Below are 23,517 nucleotides of genomic sequence, written 5' to 3' on the forward strand. Positions count from 1 at the left end.
GGGAGAGAGTGGCAGAAACACAGACCTAGAGAGAGTGGCAGAAACACAGACCTAGAGAGAGAGAGTGGCAGAAACACAGACCTAGAGAGAGAGAGAGAGTGGCAGAAACACCGACCTAGAGAGAGTGAGAGTGGCAGAAACACAGACATAGAGAGAGAGAGTGGCAGAAACACAGACCTAGAGAGAGAGAGTGGCAGAAACACAGACCTAGAGAGGGAGAGAGTGGCAGAAACACAGACCTAGAGAGAGAGAGTGGCAGAAACACAGACCTAGAGAGAGAGAGTGGCAGAAACACAGACCTAGAGAGAGAGAGACTGGGAGAAACACAGACCTAGAGAGAGAGAGAGAGTGCAGTCTCAGTAAGTATAGCCTTGCTTTTGAGAAAGGCCGCCATAGGCAGACCTGTCTCTCAAGAGAAGAAAGGCTATGTGCACACTGCCCACAAAATGAGGTGGAAACTGAGCTACATTTCCTAACCTCCTGCCAAATGTATGTTCATATTAGAGACACATATTTCCCTCAGATTACATAGACCCAAAATCCAATTTTGATAAACTCCCATATCTGTTGGGTGAAATTCCACAGTGTGCCATCACTGCAGCAAGATTTGTGACCTTTTGCCACAAGAAAAGGGCAACCAGTGAAAAACAAACACCACTGTAAATACAACCCATATTTATGTTAATTTATTTTCCCTTTTGTACTTTAACTATTTGCACATCGTTACAACACTGTGTATAGACATAATATGACATTTTAATGTCTTTATTCTATGAAAAGCCAACTGACATTTACTCCTGAGGTGCTGACCTGTTGCACCCTCTACAACCACTGTGATTATTATTATTTGACCCTGCTGGTCATCTATGAACATTTGAACATCTTGGCCATGTTCTGTTACAATCTCCACCCGGCACAGCCAGAAGAGGACTGGCCATCCCTCATAGCCTGGTTCGTCTCTAGGTTTCTTCCTAGGTTTTGGCCTTTCTAGGGAGTTTTTCCTAGCCACCGTGCTTCTACACCTGCATTGCTTGCTGTTTGGGGTTTTAGGCTGGGTTTCTGTACAGCACTTTGAGATATCAGCTGATGTACGAAGGGCTTTATAAATACATTAGATTTGATATTCTTTTGGAACTTGTGTGAGTGTAATGTTTACTGTTCATTTTTTATTGTTTATTTCACTTTTGTTTATTTTCAATTTCACTTGCTTTGGCAATGTAAACATTATGTTTCCCATGCCAATAAAGAAATTGAGTTGATTTGAGTGCTATGGCTAGCTGCTTAGTGAGGCGCTATTCTATCTCTGGTGTACTATCAGATCTCTGTGATGCTATGTCGAGTAATATCCATGCGTCTGCTGAGAGTTACCACGCTGGTAGTTCCTGGCTTGTGTGTGGTGCGTGACGGCACGTGGTGGTGCCCTGTAGGGATGTCAACGCTCCCCACCCACCCCGGCGACGCCCCTGACAACAGCTGGCGTACGGCAGGAGGCGGTGGTACCCCGCTGATCAGATCTTGTCCGTCACATTTCCCCTAATTAACAGGCATCTGCTCTGCCGGTCTCCCGTCTCCCTACACGGTTATACTCTGGTTCTCCCTACACGGTTCTACTCTGGTTCTCCCTACACGGTTCTACTCTGGTTCTCCCTACACGGTTCTAAACTGGTTCTCCCTACACGGTTCTACTCTGGTTCTCCCTACACGGTTCTACTCTGGTTCTCCCTACACGGTTCTACTCTGGTTCTCCCTACACGATTAGCGGCTACACACTGGTTTTATTAATCTGATCTGCTTGACCCTTGACCTCCCTCAAGCCCGCTGAGGGATCCAGGTAGACCAGCATGAGATGCAACACCAGACAGATCAGGTTACATGCTTTTCTGCTATATTTTTGTTTAATGTGTCATGATGTTTGGAGTTATCTTTATGGCACTTTCTGACATGGAGGGAGTGGCAGAGACCATGGAGGGAGTGGCAGAGACCATGGAGGGAGTGGCAGAGACCATGGAGGGAGTGGCAGAGACCATGGAGGGAGTGGCAGAGACCATGGAGGGAGTGGCAGAGACCATGGAGGGAGTGGCAGAGACCATGGAGGGAGTGGCAGAGACCAGCTTGAAGAAGGAACAGATAAGAGTTTAACCAATTACCTTTTGGAGAATTTATTTGTTCTTGATAATGCTGTTGTTTGTATCCATGAAATGTGTTTTCAGTTGAATAGAAATTGCATAGCTTGTCTGTTTTGTGGTTTAGTATCTCTTTATGTATAGCAATGTTCTGTGGAAGGAGCAGGTTTTATTTTGTCTTGGGAAAGGGGGGGGGGGGGGGGGGGGTAGGCCTACCGAAGTGTCCCTTCCTTCACAACACAAGGACTGCACCTGAACACGCACCAGCTGGTGATATGAAGGAAAGGTGTGCTCTAATTTAAAATGCCATGTACCATATTTTCAAAGCAGTAAAGACAGCTCTCAATGCAAAGTCCTTGACCACAAATCAATGGTATTTTTTCCTGTTTTAATGAAATGTTGCACATAAACATCACTGCATGGAATATTTTATGTATTTATATAGTTTTTTTTCTTCTGACTATATTACATTTCTGCTATTAAGCTTTTATAGATTCTGTGTCTGACATTCAACCTTGAATTGTTTTGTTTTGGCTTTTATTGGAATTGAAAGGGTTATTTTAGTTGCTTTGTTTATTTGTTACCATTGTTTAAATCCCATTTGCACTAAGTGAGAGAGAAGCACACTAGAGAACAGAGAATCCCAAATGGCACCCTATTCCCTACATTAGTGCACTACTTTTGACCAGAGCCCTATGGGCCCCTACTTTTGACCAGAACCTTATCTGCCCTGGACAAAAGTAGTGCACTATATAGGGAATAGGGTGCCATCTAGTACACAGACAGTGTTTATTAATTTGGGTGAGAGAGATGGAGCCTCCACTGCCAAAGAGAGGAGAAGAGGAGTACTTGATGGAAGCCTCAGATTCATTAAAACTTAATTAATATGCATCATTATGTAAATGAGGTTGCAGTTAATGAGTTTTTAAAAGAAGTATTCCTTAATTAGTTCACTTTTAATGGCATCATCATTTATCTTTTCTTCTTTGAAGCAGAATGATGTGGAAGACGTTCAGCAGAGGCAGTTAGTTTCAAAAATGCTAATCTAGGTTTTATCATCTTAATTTTCAGATTTCTCTGTGATTTGCCACAACGACATCTTGGATCTTTTCGCTAATGAGGGACGTTTACATGTTTTTTAATGTCACTTATTTAAATTAAAACGACGTCTGTAAGGGGGGGGGGGGGTGTCTGTAATGACACAAAATGCTGTCAACGTATGTCTTTCACAAACAATTAAACTTTTATCTTCACTAATGCTTCTAAACTGCACCGTGTACTTGCGTATTTTTTTCATCCAGTTTGTGAGAATCATCAACAGTTCTCTTTTTCTGAAGAATAACACTTGACGGTGTCAGGAGACTTGTGAAGACTGGGGGAGTTGTTTCAGTGTCGCACACAGAGACAATCAGTCGCCTGCATTTCCTGTAAAAGCTAGCACACTTCCTCCTCTTTCGGCTGTTTTTTTTTCTCTGAAATCCATCTTATATACTCTACCCTGATCATCCTATTCTGCCCTGAGGACCACACACACACACACACACACACACACACACACACACACACACACACACACACACACACACACACACACACACACACACACACACACACACACACACACACTCACACACACTCACACACACACTCACACACACTCACACAAACACACACACACCCTGTTTCATCCTACCATGAGGGCCATCCTTAGAGTGAGTGGCATCATTTCACCACATAAATTAGCACTGGAAGGGACAATAACTATATCACACATGAGTGTTACTATACTCCTCCCAGGTGAGTTGGTATCAAGTGGATATGAATAAGAAGATATATGTTTCACTGTGCAAACGAAACAACAAGTAAGAACAGGTGAGTTATGAAAATGCACCTCAGACACTGCCATAGTATTCTCTAGGTGTCACACCCTGGCCATAGAGAGGCTTTTTAGGCTTGATAATTATTATCATCTACGTATTTCCTATATAAATGCTCCCTCTACTCTCTCAGCTCAAGCGGCGGTCTGTTCTATTCTGTTCCGTCGCATTATTCAAAGTTTCATTCCGAGGAGTCATTTCTCATAGACACATATACATTGTTGTTTAACGAGAAGCTGTATTCTATAAATTATTCAGATCACGAGGGATTACAATACGAGATCAAATGATAGGAGAGAGTACTCTCTACTGGAGGAGCGGCCCATACACAAACCATCACCCCCCCCCACCCCCACCCCCACCCCCCCCCCCCCCCCCCCCCCCCGCCCCCCACCCTAACACACTCCCTGGTTTGATGTTACATACTATCTGGTTATGTGAGAATAACTAGAGAGGAATATTGTGGCAGTGTTTGTGACTGTGTAGCATATGATATGACTGTATGTAGATGGTTACTAATGGCACTCTTTCATTGACCTCTGTGCAGAGACTGTTGCCAATTTTGTAATGACATTTTTTCGTTTTACACAATGATTATAAATAGGTAATGTTTGATTAACATTTAATGATAACCATCACGATAACCTAATAAAAGTGACTTACTATGTTTGATTGTCACCAGATTTACATAGATACAAGTATTTCTGCTGAATAGAATTGATGTCTAGTTTTCTAGAATGATTATAACTGTCAAACCCTGACCTTAGAGATACTTTTTTATTCTCCATTTAATTAGGTCAGGGTGTGACTTGGGTGGGCAAATCTATGCTTCTATTTCTTTGTTGGCCTAGTATAGTTCCCAATCAGAGGCAGCTGTTTATCGTTGTCTCTAATTGGGGATCATACTTAGGCAGACCTTTTTTTTTGTATTTAGTTGTTCTTCGGTGTCATTTTAATAAAAGTAAAATGTACGCCTTTATTTATTTATTTTTATTTACCTTTATTTAACCAGGTAGGCTAGTTGAGAACAAGTTCTCATTTACAATTGCGACCTGGCCAAGATAAAGCAAAGCAGTTCGACAGATAAAACGACACAGAGTTACACATGGAGTAAAAACAAACATACAGTCAATAATGCAGTATAAACAAGTCTATATACAATGTGAGCAAATGAGGTGAGAAGGGAGGTAAAGGCAAAAAAGGCCATGATGGCAAAGTAAATACAATATAGCAAGTAAAATACTGGAATGGTAGTTTTGCAATGGAAGAATGTGCAAAGTAGAAATAAAAATAATGGGGTGCAAAGGAGCAAAATAAATAAATAAATTAAAATTAAATACAGTTGGGAAAGAGGTAGTTGTTTGGGCTAAATTATAGGTGGTCTATGTACAGGTGCAGTAATCTGTGAGCTGCTCTGACAGTTGGTGCTTAAAGCTAGTGAGGGAGATAAGTGTTTCCAGTTTCAGAGATTTTTGTAGTTCGTTCCAGTCATTGGCAGCAGAGAACTGGAAGGAGAGGCGGCCAAAGAAAGAATTGATTTTGGGGGTGACTAGAGAGATATACCTGCTGGAGCGTGTGCTACAGGTGGGAGATGCTATGGTGACCAGCGAGCTGAGATAAGGGGGGACTTTACCTAGCAGGGTCTTGTAGATGACATGGAGCCAGTGGGTTTGGCGACGAGTATGAAGCGAGGGCCAGCCAACGAGAGCGTACAGGTCGCAATGGTGGGTAGTATATGGGGCTTTGGTGATAAAATGGATTGCACTGTGATAGACTGCATCCAATTTGTTGAGTAGGGTATTGGAGGCTATTTTGTAAATGACATCGCCAAAGTCGAGGATTGGTAGGATGGTCAGTTTTACAAGGGTATGTTTGGCAGCATGAGTGAAGGATGCTTTGTTGCGAAATAGGAAGCCAATTCTAGATTTAACTTTGGATTGGAGATGTTTGATATGGGTCTGGAAGGAGAGTTTACAGTCTAACCAGACACCTAAGTATTTGTAGTTGTCCACGTATTCTAAGTCAGAGCCGTCCAGAGTAGTGATGTTGGACAGGCGGGTAGGTGCAGGTAGCGATCGGTTGAAGAGCATGCATTTAGTTTTACTTGTATTTAAGAGCAATTGGAGGCCACTGAAGGAGAGTTGTATGGCATTGAAGCTTGCCTGGAGGGTTGTTAACACAGTGTCCAAAGAAGGGCCGGAAGTATACAGAATGGTGTCGTCTGCGTAGAGGTGGATCAGGGACTCACCAGCAGCAAGAGCGACCTCATTGATGTATACAGAGAAGAGAGTCGGTCCAAGAATTGAACCCTGTGGCACCCCCATAGAGACTGCCAGAGGTCCGGACAGCAGACCCTCCGATTTGACACACTGAACTCTATCAGAGAAGTAGTTGGTGAACCAGGCAAGGCAATCATTTGAGAAACCAAGAGTGTCGAGTCTGCCGATGAGGATATGGTGATTGACAGAGTCGAAAGCCTTGGCCAGATCAATGAATACGGCTGCACAGTAATGTTTCTTATCGATGGCGGTTAAGATATCGTTTAGGACCTTGAGCGTGGCTGAGGTGCACCCATGACCAGCTCTGAAACCAGATTGCATAGCAGAGAAGGTATGGTGAGATTCGAAATGGTCGGTAATCTGTTTGTTGACTTGGCTTTCGAAGACCTTAGAAAGGCACGGTAGGATAGATATAGGTCTGTAGCAGTTTGGGTCAAGAGTGTCCCCCCCTTTGAAGAGGGGGATGACTGCAGCTGCTTTCCAATCTTTGGGAATCTCAGACGACACGAAAGAGAGGTTGAACAGGCTAGTAATAGGGGTGGCAACAATTTCGGCAGATAATTTTAGAAAGAAAGGGTCCAGATTGTCTAGCCCGGCTGATTTGTAGGGGTCCAGATTTTGCAGCTCTTTCAGAACATCAGCTGAATGGATTTGGGAGAAGGAGAAATGGGGAAGGCTTGGGCGAGTTGCTGTTGGGGGTGCAGTGCTGTTGTCCGGGGTAGGAGTAGCCAGGTGGAAAGCATGGCCAGCCGTAGAAAAATGCTTATTGAAATTCTCAATTATGGTGGATTTATCAGTGGTGACAGTGTTTCCTATCTTCAGTGCAGTGGGCAGCTGGGAGGAGGTGTTCTTATTCTCCATGGACTTTACAGTGTCCCAGAACTTTTTTGAGTTAGTGTTGCAGGAAGCAAATTTCTGCTTGAAAAAGCTAGCCTTGGCTTTTCTAACTGCCTGTGTATAATGGTTTCTAGCTTCCCTGAACAGCTGCATATCACGGGGGCTGCTCGATGCTAATGCAGAACGCCATAGGATGTTTTTGTGTTGGTTAAGGGCAGTCAGGTCTGGGGAGAACCAAGGGCTATATCTGTTCCTGGTTCTAAATTTCTTGAATGGGGCATGTTTATTTAAGATGGTTAGGAAGGCATTTAAAAAAAATATCCAGGCATCCTCTACTGACGGGATGAGATCAATATCCTTCCAGGATACCCCGGCCAGGTCGATTAGAAAGGCCTGCTCGCAGAAGTGTTTCAGGGAGCGTTTTACAGTGATGAGTGGAGGTCGTTTGACCGCTGACCCATTACGGATGCCTACCACGCTGCGCCTTGGACCGCTCCTTTCAACGAACGTGACAATAACACTCAACTCATGAAAAAGTTGAATTATTGTTGCTTGTTTTTAAAACCCTTACACTCCTGGAAATTGGCCTGTTCTTACAGAAGAACTATAGAAAACACTGCCATGGTAGCAATTGAAAGAGAACACTTTGGAGATAGTGAGGAAATTATGAATAGAGAGGAGAATACAGTATTATTGAATTAATCCCAATTTGGGAAATTGTTTTGTCACAGCATGCATCGTCAACAACTTACAAGGACAATAGACGAAACAATGACAGACACTATTTGAAAACGTTATTTAAAAAAAAACATTAAGACACATGAAGGCACCTGCGTCTTAGTATCCGTAAAAGAATAGAGTCTGATTCTGATTGCTATCCTCTACTCTGGAAGAAAAACAAACAAAAGCACCGGTCACAATAAGAAGACATCAGAAAACAGTTCATCAATTACACTCGTTAAAAAGCCTCAAGGCAGTGGGTACAAATGTCCGTCGAAACCTCTCTGTGCAACTTCTGGGAAGGATGATCCTTGTCCCGTGTGTCATTAGAGTGCTGTGGATTGGCTGTGTGTCATTAGAGTGCTGTGGATTGGCTGTGTGTCATTAGAGTGCTGTGGATTGGCTGTGTGTCATTAGAGTGCTGTGGATTGGCTGTGTGTCATTAGAGTGCTTTTGATTGGCTGTGTGTCATTAGAGTGTTGTGGATTGGCTGTGTGTCATTAGAGTGCTGTGGATTGGCTGTGTGTCATTAGAGTGCTTTTGATTGGATGTGTGTCATTAGAGTGCTGTGGATTGGCTGTGTGTCATTAGAGTGCTGTGAATTGGCTGTGTGTCATTAGAGTGCTGTGGATTGGCTGTGTGTCATTAGAGTGCTGTGGATTGGCTGTGTGTCATTAGAGTGCTGTGGATTGGCTGTGTGTCATTAGAGTGCTGTGGATTGGCTGTGTGTCATTAGAGTGCTGTGGATTGGCTCTGTGTCATTAGAGTGCTGTGGATTGGCTCTGTGTCATTAGAGTGCTGTGGATTGGCTGTGTGTCATTAGAGTGCTTTTGATTGGATGTGTGTCATTAGAGTGCTGTGGATTGGCTGTGTGTCATTAGAGTGCTGTGGCTTGGCTGTGTGTCATTAGAGTGCTGTGGATTGGCTGTGTGTCATTAGAGTGCTGTGGATTGGCTCTGTGTCATTAGAGTGCTGTGGATTGGCTGTGTGTCATTAGAGTGCTGTGGATTGGCTGTGTGTCATTAGAGTGCTGTGGATTGGCTGTGTGTCATTAGAGTGCTGTGGATTGGCTGTGTGTCATTAGAGTGCTGTGGATTGGCTCTGTGTCATTAGAGTGCTGTGGATTGGCTCTGTGTCATTAGAGTGCTGTGGATTGGCTGTGTGTCATTAGAGTGCTGTGGATTGGCTGTGTGTCATTAGAGTGCTGTGGATTGGCTCTGTGTCATTAGAGTGCTGTGGATTGGCTGTGTGTCATTAGAGTGCTGTGGATTGGCTGTGTGTCATTAGAGTGCTGTGGATTGGCTGTGTGTCATTAGAGTGCTGTGGATTGGCTGTGTGTCATTAGAGTGCTGTGGATTGGCTCTGTGTCATTAGAGTGCTGTGGATTGGCTCTGTGTCATTAGAGTGCTGTGGATTGGCTGTGTGTCATTAGAGTGCTGTGGATTGGCTGTGTGTCATTAGTGTGCTGTGGATTGGCTGTGTGTCATTAGAGTGCTGTGGATTGGCTGTGTGTCATTAGAGTGCTGTGGATTGGCTGTGTGTCATTAGAGTGCTGTGGATTGGCTGTGTGTCATTAGAGTGCTGTGGATTGGCTGTGTGTCATTAGAGTGCTGTGGATTGGCTGTGTGTCATTAGAGTGCTGTGGATTGGCTGTGTGTCATTAGAGTGCTGTGGATTGGCTGTGTGTCATTAGAGTGCTGTGGATTGGCTGTGTGTCATTAGAGTGCTTTTGATTGGATGTGTGTCATTAGAGTGCTGTGGATTGGCTGTGTGTCATTAGAGTGCTGTGGATTGGCTGTGTGTCATTGTCCATGATCATGTGTGTTTTTGCTTGTAGCCTTTTTGGTATCATGTCCTGCATCGATTAGTAAATTCAGGTCCAGGTAATTGACCTCAGACCAAAGGTGAGGTCACAACAGTTCACCTAACATAATTCTGAATCAAACATAACACTGTGGATTGTATGTGCAATTTTAAATGTAATGTATTTTTCACACCATTTGTCAATAGTGAAATCTGAAAATACTCTGGATCCATTCAGTAACGTGATAAAAATATTAATTGACATTTTGGAATAGGTGTAAGATAAGAAAACAATATGAAGGGTTTGAGTGAGAGGACCAACTGGTGTCTCCAAGTGGTCACTCATCTCTCCAAAGTGTTTTAGCTCTCCTAGCTGTGGCTTTGAGGAACTGAAACACACACACTTGTGTTTTGTTTTGTTTGGAACACAACATCCCCCGCTATCACACAATTACAGTTGTTTTGTTGACGTAACACCCCAAAAATGTGTTCCGTTATAAATTGCAATCTGGGTGTCAGAGTCGTGTGTATAGGTGGCAGGGAAGTCAGGCGCAGGAGAGTCGCCTGGGTCAGGTAGGCATCATCTGAAAGCTTACTCTATCGACAATATGGCTAGAAAAGTTATAAAATACGATCTTACAATGTTCGGCTTTCAAAAGGCATTTCAGACAAACAGATTGTACGTTTTTATGAGCATAGAATCGAGTCCTGAGTGCATTTAAGTGTGTGTTCGTTCCCATATCAATTTACGACAAACAGAGGGTCAGGGTAAACCTCATGTCATCGTTGTAACTGTGGATCAAACACAGGCTCAGGGTATACCGCATGTCATCGTTGTAACTGTGGATCAAACACAGGCTCAGGGTATACCGCATGTCATCGTTGTAACTGTGGATCAAACACAGGCTCAGGGTATACCGCATGTCATCGTTGTAACTGTGGATCAAACGTGGTGATCGTAAAACATTGATATTGTAAATTACGTGTTTTCAAATATGTAAATGTGAAGTGCACATTTGGACTCACTGTGTGTGTGTGGTTTGTGTGTATGAGGGATGCAGGTGTGATGACGGAGAGTGCTGTAACTGTGTGAGATGTATGTATGCGGTGACGGGTGTGTGAGGTGTGTGGGTGGTGACGGCTGAGTGTGTAAGTGTGATTTAGTCGAGTTTGTGTTGTGGATGGTATATACAGCTGGGATATAGGGCATAAGGAGGGGTCCATAGCATCAACTTCCCCCTCCAACTGCACTCATACGTATGTTGAAGCAGTACATAGTGCCAGAAAGTTTCAGTGTTGGCACAGTCAGAAAGAGACCATGGGTGTACTCCAGCGCCACCTTTAGGTACACGTTCTCGCCTCGTCTTCACTAATCCCTAAGCCACTCGTCAAAACTCCTCTCAACGAACAATGGGATAAGGAGGAAGAGGTAATGGGAGAGGACAGGACGTCGGGATAGAGTTCTGGGAGACGAAGGGAGAGATCTCTCTCTCTCTCATAAACCCCAAACCCACTCCTCTAAAATAACAGATAAATAGATATTTATAAACCCACAGACAGAGAGAGAGAGAATGTAGAGAGAGCGAGTGGAGGAAGAGACAGAGAGAGAGGGGAGCGAGATAAGAGAGGAGAGAGAGAGAGAGAGACCGTAGGGGACTGTCTCCATTCCTCCACCCCCTCCTCTCCCCGCCCATGCCACCTCCGATCAGGGATACAGACACATCTTAGCCCCCTGACACAACCACAGCCTGGCGGTGCCTGCTCTGCTTAACGCTCCTCCCTACTGAATACTCCCACCGACGCCTCTCTGAAAGGAGAAGAGAGGGAAGAGAGAAGTGGGGAAAGAAGTTTGGAACTCTGTAGGGATGTTCCTCTTTTTTTATTCATTCCAATTACAAGGACGGATATTCATGGAGAACACAGTGGGTAGTGGGATACATGGAGAACACAGTGGGTAGTGGGATACATGGAGAACACAGTGGGTAGTGGGATACATGGAGAACACAGTGGGTAGTAGGATACATGGAGAACACAGTGGGTAGTGGGATACATGGAGAACACAGTGGGTAGTAGGATACATGGAGAACACAGTGGGTAGTGGGATATATGGAGAACATAGTGGGTAGTAGGATACATGGAGAACACAGTGGGTAGTGGGATACATGGAGAACACAGTGGGTAGTGGGATACATGGAGAACAAGCTGGGTAGTGGGATACATGGAGAACACAGTGGGTAGTGGGATTCATGGAGAACACAGTGGGTAGTAGGATACATGGAGAACACAGTGGGTAGTAGGATTCATGGAGAACACAGTGGGTAGTAGGATTCATGGAGAACACAGTGGGTAGTAGGATACATGGAGAACACAGTGGGTAGTGGGATACATGGAGAACACAGTGGGTAGTAGGATACATTGAGAACACAGTGGGTAGTAGGATACATGGAGAACACAGTGGGTAGTAGGATACATGGAGAACACCGTGGGTAGTAGGATACATGGAGAACGCAGTGGGTAGTGGGATACATGGAGAACACAGTGGGTAGTGGGATACATGGAGAACACAGTGGGTAGTGGGATACATGGAGAACACAGTGGGTAGTGGGATACATGGAGAACACAGTGGGTAGTGGGATACATGGAGAACACAGTGGGTAGTGGGATACATGGAGAACACAGTGGGTAGTGGGATACATGGAGAACACAGTGGGTAGTGGGATACATGGAGAACACAGTGGGTAGTGGGATACATGGAGAACACAGTGAGTAGTGGGATACATGGAGAACACAGTGGGTAGTGGGATACATGGAGAACACAGTGGGTAGTGGGATACATGGAGAACACAGTGGGTAGTAGGATACATGGAGAACACAGTGGGTAGTGGGATACATGGAGAACACCGTGGGTAGTGGGATACATGGAGAACACAGTGGGTAGTGGGATACATGGAGAACACAGTGGGTAGTGGGATACATGGAGAACACAGTGGGTAGTGGGATACATGGAGAACACAGTGGGTAGTGGGATACATGGAGAACACAGTGGGTAGTGGGATACATGGAGAACACAGTGGGTAGGCGGATACATGGAGAACACAGTGGGTAGTGGGATACATGGAGAACACAGTGGGTAGTAGGATACATGGAGAACACAGTGGGTAGTGGGATACATGGAGAACACAGTGGGTAGTGGGATACATGGAGAACACAGTGGGTAGTAGGATACATGGAGAACACAGTGGGTAGTAGGATACATGGAGAACACAGTGGGTAGTGGGATACATGGAGAACACAGTGGGTGGTGGGATACATGGAGAACACAGTGGGTAGTAGGATACATGGAGAACACAGTGGGTAGTAGGATACATGGAGAACACAGTGGGTAGTGGGATACATGGAGAACGCAGTGGGTAGTGGGATACATGGAGAACACAGTGGGTAGTAGGATACATGGAGAACACAGTGGGTAGTAGGATACATGGAGAACACAGTGGGTAGTGGGATACATGGAGAACACAGTGGGTAGTGGGATACATGGAGAACACAGTGGGTAGTAGGATACATGAGGACACAGTGGGTAGTAGGATACATGAGGACACAGTGGGTAGTGAGATACATGGAGAACACAGTGGGTAGTGGGATACATGGAGAACACAGTGGGTAGTGGGATACATGGAGAACACAGTGGGTAGTGGGATACATGGAGAACACAGTGGGTAGTGAGATACATGGAGAACACAGTGGGTAGTGGGATACATGGAGAACACAGTGGGTAGGAGGATACATGGAGAACACAGTGGGTAGTGGGATACATGGAGAACACAGTGGGTAGTGGGATACATGGAGAACACAGTGGGTAGTAGGATACATGAGAACACAGTGGGTAGTAGGATACATGGAGAACACAGTGGGTAGTAGGATACATGAGGACACAGTGGGTAGTGGGATACATGAGAACACAGTGGGTAGTAGGATACATGGAGAACACAGTGGGTAGTGGGATACATGGAGAACACAGTGCGTAGTGGGATACATGGAGAACACAGTGGGTAGTGGGATACATGGAGAACACAGTGGGTAGTGGGATACATGGAGAACACAGTGGGTAGTGGGATACATGGAGAACACAGTGGGTAGTGGGATACATGGAGAACACAGTGGGTAGTGGGATACATGGAGAACACAGTGGGTAGTGGGATACATGGAGAACACAGTGGGTAGTAGGATACATGGAGAACACAGTGGGTAGTGGGATACATGAGGACACAGTGGGTAGGAGGATACATGGAGCAGTGGGTAGCTGCTCCATAAATGTTTTTTTTTCAGGCCTGCTACATTAGCGACATACACTGACTATACCAAACATTAGGTTGGGCCTGGACTCAACAACGTTGCGGATGAACTCTACAAGGTGTCGACAGCGTTCCACAGGGATGTTGGCCCGTGTTAATTCCAATGCTTCCCACAGTTGTGTCAAGTCAGCTGGATGTCCTTTGGGTGGTGGACCATTCTTGATACACACGGGGAACTGTTGAGCGTGAAAAACCCAGTAGCGTTGTTCTTACCACAAACGGGTGTGCCTGGCACCTACTACCATACAGTTCAAAGGCACTTCAATATTTTGTCTTTCCAATTCACCCACTGATTGGCACACATATGAATCCATGTCTCAGTTGTCTTAAGGCTTTAAAATCCTTCTTTAACCTGTCTCCTCCCCTTCATCTTTAACCTGTCTCCTCCCCTTCATCTTTAACCTGTCTCCTCCCCTTCATCTTTAACCTGTCTCCTCCCCTTCATCTTTAACCTGTCTCCTTCCCTTCATCTTTAACCTGTCTCCTCCCCTTCATCTTTAACCTGTCTCCTCCCCTTCATCTTTAACCTGTCTCCTTCCCTTCATCTTTAACATGTCTCCTCCCTTTCATCTTTAACCTGTCTCCTCCCTTTCATCTTTAACCTGTCTCCTCCCCTTCATCTTTAACCTGTCTCCTCCCCTTCATCTTTAACCTGTCTCCTTCCCTTCATCTTTAACCGGTCTCCTCCCCTTCATCTTTAACCTGTTTCCTCCCCTTCATCTACACTGATTGAAGTGGATTTAACAGGTGACATCAATGAGGGATCATATCTTTCACCTGGATTCACCTGGTCAGTATATGTCATGGAAAGAGCAGGTTCTCTTAATGTTTAGTACACTCAGTGTAAGAGAGGTTCAACATATGCCTGGTTATTAGAGCAGTTCACTATAGGCTTGCTTACATTATGAGAGAAGTTCAACATAGGCACGTTAGAGGCAGGGCAGTTCAACATAGACAAGTTAGAGGCAGGGCAGTTCAACATAGGCACGTTAGAGGCAGGGCAGTTCAACATAGGTACGTTAGAGGCAGGGCAGTTCAACATAGACACGTTAGAGGCAGGGCAGTTCAACATAGGCACGTTAGAGGCAGGGCAGTTCAACATAGACAAGTTAGAGGCAGGGCAGTTCAACATAGGCACGTTAGAGGCAGGGCAGTTCAACATAGACACGTTAGAGGCAGGGCAGTTCAACATAGACAAGTTAGAGGCAGGGCAGTTCAACATAGGCACGTTAGAGACAGGGCAGTTCAACATAGACACGTTAGAGACAGGGCAGTTCAACATAGACACGTTAGAGGCAGGGCAGTTCAACATACTGTAGAACCTGTGACATTAGAGACAGTGAGGAGGACTGTATAAAGAGAGAGGGTGCAGCATCGCTGGGACAAGCAAAATGACATGCCTCTATATTATACTCAAACACACACACAGTGACTTAGTGACTCCTATGTGGACTGTCTGTGTCAGAGATCTGCTTCTCTCGCACTGAGAAGGAGAAGCTTGGGAAACTCCTTTTCACCCAAACATAATCATAAAAGTGCAACCAGAACCAGTCAAAACTAAATACATCAAAGACACTTGTTTATTTTGGACCTGTGCAAATTTCTATACACATGAAAGCCTCCGAGTCAAAATGACCCACAACTTCATGTTTACATACAAAATCTACACATACATTCCACAACACATCAGTGTTTCCACATTTTGAAGTTAGGATCATGACCCTAAATGAAGAAGTCATTTAGTTTCATGGAGAAAAATAGAGGTTAACTAGTATTTTAGAAGAGTGGAAATGGGTCAAATTGACCCGCAACATAACAGGAGGGTTAATGGTATTTAGTAGTTTAGTAGTTTATTAGGATCCCCATTAGATGTTGTCATAGCAGCAGCTACTTTTCCTGGGGTCCAACACAGAACATATGACACAATACAAAACATTAAAAGACAAGAACCGGGTCTGCTGTTCATTCAATGTAGGTAAAGAAGCAGCATTTCTTTAGTCCTTCTTTCCTTTCATCCACGGCTTTCCTCGTTCATCTTCAAATGCCTTCTTCAGTATTTGTATTAGGTGCATTTTGAATGGCATAATCTGTGTGTAACTGCCCAGTGAAATTCTCACTTTTAAAAGTTAATATGCTGTTTAACTCATACCCAAATAATGTTGTTGACTCGTCCTGTACTCATATTTGTGGCCAAAGCATCAATGAAATAAATACAAAAACTCTCCTCAAACCTTTCCAAAATCCATGCTATTTCCCCATAGAACATGATGTCATGCTATTTCCCCATAGAACATGATGTCATGCTATTTCCTCATAGAACATGATGTCATGCTATTTCCCCATAGAACATGATGTCATGCTATTTCCCCATAGAACATGATGTCATGTTATTTCCCCATAGAACATGATGTCATGCTATTTCCTCATAGAACATGATGTCATGCTATTTCCCCATAGAACATGATGTCATGCTATTTCCCCATAGAACATGATGTCGTGCTATTTCCCCATAGAACATGATGTCATGCTATTTCCTCATAGAACATGATGTCATGTTATTTCCCCATAGAACATGATGTCATGCTATTTCCTCATAGAACATGATGTCATGCTATTTCCCCATAGAACATGATGTCATGCTATTTCCCCATAGAACATGATGTCGTGTTATTTCCCCATAGAACATGATGTCATGCTATTTCCCCATAGAACATGATGTCATGCTATTTCCCCATAGAACATGATGTCGTGTTATTTCCCCATAGAACATGATGTCATGCTATTTCCTCATAGAACATGATGTCATGCTATTTCCCCATAGAACATGATGTCATGTTGGCTCATTGGTTGAGCTAGACATTCAGTGGTGTATATGAATATTTTTAATGACCTGAATATGCCCACACCATTCTATTGTTGGGGTATAGCCACACATTTACAGAAAATATGCTTTGTAGTATACTTAATTAAAAGAAAATGGGAAGGAAAACGACTTCACTCATATTGCAATAATCTGGAAACACTGGACAGTTACTTTAAGTTCCTCTTACAGAGTTCATATTCTCTGCAAGAAAAGCCAATCAATCACATATTCATGAGTTTAGGATCAAGATGGGCTGTTTATGTGTTTGAAAGCCCAACGGCGCCCCCTAGCCCTGGACTGCAACAGGTTACCACTCGCCTGGTTCTCCATCTTCCCCAATTTGTCTCTCTCCTCACCCTCTTTTTCCAGGCTTCTGTCATCTAATGGATATGTCATTGTCCCAAAAAACAAAACAAAAAAAAGTGAATACAGTATTTTTTTAAAGAGTTTCCTAATTCCATCACTGCAGTCTCCATCCAGCACCTACCTGGCTGGTATTTCTGGTTTGTGTTGATGATACATAAGTTGTATCAAATCAGCGAATCAAATGTTATTTGTCACACACGCCGAATACAACAGGTGTAGTCCTTCAGCAGTCTTGCGGCTTTGGGGAGGAAGCTGCACACGCGCCGAATACAACAGGTGTAGATAGACCTTCAGCAGTCGTACGGCTTGAGGGTGGAAGCTGGTAAGAAGCCTTTTGGACCTAGACTTGGCGTTCCGGTACCGCTTGCCGTACGGTAGCAAAGAGAACAGTCCATGACTATTGTGGCTGGAGTCTTTGACAATGTTTAGGGCCTTCCTCTGACACCGCCTGGTATAGTTAATATATGCACAATATAGATAGTTACTCAACTTATACATACATTCTGTATAGCTTTTGAAGATATTCAGGTAGTTAAAATTACTTACAATTCCATCAGATACATCTGTCAAGGTCTGACAACTCACTCACTGCATCCAAAATGTGTGATTTCTAGCAGTGGGAGTCTGGGCCGTGGCTGTTCAGGGGAGTTGTTCTACCCACTGATAACTATGTAGGGAGTTGTTCTGTGCCTGGTAACTGCCAAAATAACTGCCGATAATTAGGCATTTCAGAGCGCTGAATGTCTTTTAACAAAGCCACCTGCGCTGCCTGTGGTGAACGAGGCTACAGTTCTACGTACCGTAGAGTGATTGTCATTTTTAATCTAGCACTCCCGCAGAGACTTCGTGCTGCATCAGCCTAATCTGCAGGGGGCCAGAGGTGTGTGTTGGTGTGTGTGTGTGTGTGTGTATGTGCGTGTGTGCATGTACATGTGTGTGTGTGTGTGTGTGTGTGTGTGCCACTTAGATAATATTGAATGTTTAGTCCTGATGTCCCTTATACGAATATGATCATCATTGTCTGGACATTTTAGAGACAGTTTTGAAGAGACAGCAGATTCTGGGCAGATGTTGTACAGTCAATTGATATTCTAATGTCCACGGATTTCACTAGTCTGTCACACTGGTGAAAAAAACATGAGTAATTTACAGACTCTACAGAAGATAAAGCACTTATTAACAATTATATAAAGGGTGGGTCTAATCCTGAGTGCTGATTGGTTAAAACTGCATTTCAGCCGGTGTCTATTCCACAAGTTACCACCGGCTAAATCTGTGACATTAAAATGACTATTTACTCTCTTCCATCTGACTGCGCAATCCACTGTTTCATTAGCCCAGCCAGGCAATTTATAAACTTGATCTACACTATAAAAAGCATCAAGATATTATCTCACATTTATTTAAGACTAACATTTTGTTTTCAACAGCGGAGATTTGTATAAACCTTGCAGTTTTTCTCTCCGACATATTCAACATAGTTTCAATATTGAAATTTGATCTCCAGCTGTCCCATAGTATTGAACGTGTCGGGAGTCGGGTCGAGACAAACAGGCAGGCAGCATTTCTCAGCTAGTCGAAATCGTGAATCACCTGGCCATATTTTTATGGATATAAACAAAAAGATGTCAATTGAAAAAAGGTCAAATAAAAAGCAGCTAATTTGCAGTCTTTCCAGCTTTAGTTTGAAGTTATTGTGTTAGCTGTGTTGTTGGCTAACTCCTCTGAACAACAGTGTCCCAATGAGAGAGCACATTTTCCATGCCAGGCGAAATCGCGCCTCATTACATCATTGTTATGGATGTATCCAAGTCAATGTCCCTAGAAAACAGCTTAAACAAATGCAGCTACTTTGCTGTTATTCTGTCTGCACTTTTTGACGTGCCTGTAAGTTAGCCGCAGTTGGCAAGCTAGCAAGCAAAGGATAAGAACGTTGCCTGCCAGTATAGCATTGGAACATTTACAACGAACGACTGGGTCGAGTCCATAGATACAGAACAAAAAGACTGAATGACTGGGTCGAGTCCATAGACACAGAACAAAAAGACTGAATGACTGGGTCGAGTCCATAGACACAGAACAAAAAGACTGAACGAGTGGGTCGAGTCCATAGACACAGAACAAAAAGACTGAACGACTGGGTCGAGTCCATAGGTACAGAACAAAAAGACTGAACGACTGGGTCGAGTCCATAGGTACAGAACAAAAAGACTGAACGACTGGGTCGCGTCCCGAGCAACGTTAGATTTCTGTTGGGACTAATGTCAATCATTATTTGAACATGTTGGTAACCCATTTATTAAAAGTGATAAAGCGCTCGAAGCCAATGTTTGGAGGATATATTGGCACGGTTTGCCGGAGCTCGACTTCGTCTCGGGCCTAACAAAACTCGTGCCATTATATCCTCCATACACCGGCTTCTCAGGAATTATCACTCAAATAAATAATATGCTATGCATTATTAAGGTGTCTAGTATGATTCAGAGAAGTGTCATATGATTTCTCAAAATTGTTAGAAGACCACAAGCATAAATCTCCATAATTGAATTAATCATTTTCTCAGTAGATTGAAGTTGAGTCGGGTTATGGAACTACAGTGGCAGGTAGCCTAGTGGTTAGAGCGTTGGACTGGTAATCGAAAGGTTGCAAGATGGAATCCCTGAGCTGACAAGGTCAAATAAATCTGTTGTTCTACCCCTGAACAAGGCAGTTAACCCACTGTTCCTAGGCCATCATTGAAAATGCGAATTTGCTCTTAACTGACTTGCCTAGTAAAATAAAATACTTGACGAAGATGATTTCACCATTATCCGTTTGCCTTTACGTGTATTCAAATCTTTGATTTTGACTGTAAAACATAGTGTTTTATTCTTTTAGGGGTAAATGGCCATGTATAGACCCATGAACTGAGTTAGTTCAGAAACTTCACAAATATTAATGTCAATAGGTTTGTTTACTGTTTCTTGCACAATGGTAGATCTGGTTTATGTGGGTTTTGACACCACCACAGGTGTAAACTTGGTTTGTATGGATATAGTGGCTGAGATATGCAGGTGTAAACTTGGTTTGTATGGATATAGTGGCTGAGATATGCAGGTGTAAACTTGGTTTGTATGGATATAGTGGCTGAGATATGCAGGTGTAAACTTGGTTTGTATGGATATAGTGGCTGAGATATGCAGGTGTAAACTTGGTTTGTATGGATATAGTGGCTGAGATATGCAGGTGTAACTTGGTTTGTATGGATATTAGTGGCTGAGATATGCAGGTGTAAACTTGGTTTGTATGGATATAGTGGCTGAGATATGCAGGTGTAAACTTGGTTTGTATGGATATTAGTGGCTGAGATATGCAGGTGTAAACTTGGTTTGTATGGATATAGTGGCTGAGATATGCAGGTGTAAACTTGGTTTGTATGGATATAGTGGCTGAGATATGCAGGTGTAAACTTGGTTTGTATGGATATAGTGGCTGAGATATGCAGGTGTAAACTTGGTTTGTATGGATATTAGTGGCTGAGATATGCAGGTGTAAACTTGGTTTGTATGGATATAGTGGCTGAGATATGCAGGTGTAAACTTGGTTTGTATGGATATAGTGGCTGAGATATGCAGGTGTAAACTTGGTTTGTATGGATATAGTGGCTGAGATATGCAGGTGTAAACTTGGTTTGTATGGATATAGTGGCTGAGATATGCAGGTGTAAACTTGGTTTGTATGGATATAGTGGCTGAGATATGCAGGTGTAAACTTGGTTTGTATGGATATAGTGGCTGAGATATGCAGGTGTAAACTTGGTTTGTATGGATATAGTGGCTGAGATATGCAGGTGTAAACTTGGTTTGTATGGATATAGTGGCTGAGATATGCAGGTGTAAACTTGGTTTGTATGGATATAGTGGCTGAGATATGCAGGTGTAAACTTGGTTTGTATGGATATTAGTGGCTGAGATATGCAGGTGTAAACTTGGTTTGTATGGATATTAGTGGCTGAGATATGCAGGTGTAAACTTGGTTTGTATGGATATAGTGGCTGAGATATGCAGGTGTAAACTTGGTTTGTATGGATATAGTGGCTGAGATATGCAGGTGTAAACTTGGTTTGTATGGATATAGTGGCTGAGATATGCAGGTGTATTTTTATTTACCATGATTTATTTAACTAGGCAAGTTGTCACATTGTATAAATGATTGGAGACAGGCGCAGGAATACGTAATAGGGGGTTTTAATACTCCACCTAAAAATACAACATGCCATCAAAAGGCACGGGGACGAAGCCCAAAACAAACACGTATACAAAACCACAGGGATGTAAACACAAACAAAAGAGTAAGGTTAAACATCTAATAAATACACGGGACGAGACCCGTAATAACACTACACGGGACGAGACCCGTAATAACACTACACGGGACGAGACCCGTAATAACACTACACAGGACGAGACCCGTAATAACACTACACAGGACGAGACCCGTAATAACACTACACAGGACGAGACCCGTAATAACACTACACAGGACGAGACCCGTAATAACACTACACGGGACGAGACCCGTAATAACACTACACGGGACGAGACCCGTAATAACACTACACGGGACGAGACCCGTAATAACACTACACAGGACGAGACCCGTAATAACACTACACAGGACGAGACCCGTAATAACACTACACGGGACGAGACCCGTAATAACACTACACGGGATGACACCCGTAATAACACTACACAGGACGAGACCCGTAATAACACTACACAGGACGAGACCCGTAATAACACTACACGGGACGAGACCCGTAATAACACTACACGGGACGAGACCCGTAATAACACTACACGGGATGACACCCGTAATAACACTACACAGGACGAGACCCGTAATAACACTACACGGGATGACACCCGTAATAACACTACACAGGACGAGACCCGTAATAACACTACACAGGACGAGACCCGTAATAACACTACACGGGACGAGACCCGTAATAACACTACACGGGACGAGACCCGTAATAACACTACACGGGATGACACCCGTAATAACACTACACGGGATGACACCCGTAATAACACTACACAGGACGAGACCCGTAATAACACTACACGGGATGACACCCGTAATAACACTACACAGGACGAGACCCGTAATAACACTACACAGGACGAGACCCGTAATAACACTACACGGGATGACACCCGTAATAACACTACACAGGACGAGACCCGTAATAACACTACACGGGATGACACCCGTAATAACACTACACAGGACGAGACCCGTAATAACACTACACGGGATGACACCCGTAATAACACTACACAGGACGAGACCCGTAATAACACTACACGGGACGAGACCCGTAATAACACTACACGGGATGACACCCGTAATAACACTACACAGGACGAGACCCGTAATAACACTACACAGGACGAGACCTGTAATAACACTACACAGGACGAGACCCGTAATAACACTACACAGGACGAGACCCGTAATAACACTACACAGGACGAGACCCGTAATAACACTACACGGGACGAGACCTGTAATAACACTACACAGGACGAGACCCGTAATAACACTACACAGGACGAGACCCGTAATAACACTACACGGGACGACACCCGTAATAACACTATACAGGACGAGACCCGTAATAACACTACACAGGACGAGACCCGTAATAACACTACACGGGACGAGACCTGTAATAACACTACACAGGACGAGACCCGTAATAACACTACACAGGATGAGACCCGTAAAAACACTACACGGGATGACACCCGTAATAACACTATACAGGACGAGACCCGTAATAACACTACACAGGACGAGACCCGTAATAACACTACACAGGACGAGACCCGTAATAACAATACACAGGACGAGACCCGTAATAACACTACACAGGACGAGACCCGTAATAACACTACACGGGACGAGACCTGTAATAACACTACACAGGACGAGACCCGTAATAACACTACACAGGATGAGACCCGTAAAAACACTACACGGGATGACACCCGTAATAACACTATACAGGACGAGACCCGTAATAACACTACACAGGACGAGACCCGTAATAACACTACACAGGACGAGACCCGTAATAACAATACACAGGACGAGACCCGTAATAACACTACACAGGACGAGACCCGTAATAACACTACACAGGACGAGACCCGTAATAACACTACACAGGACGAGACCCGTAATAACAATACACAGGACGAGACCCGTAATAACACTACACAGGACGAGACCCGTAATAACACT

Source organism: Oncorhynchus kisutch, linkage group LG21 (assembly GCF_002021735.2).
Source record: "Oncorhynchus kisutch isolate 150728-3 linkage group LG21, Okis_V2, whole genome shotgun sequence".
Lineage (NCBI taxonomy): Eukaryota > Metazoa > Chordata > Actinopteri > Salmoniformes > Salmonidae > Oncorhynchus > Oncorhynchus kisutch.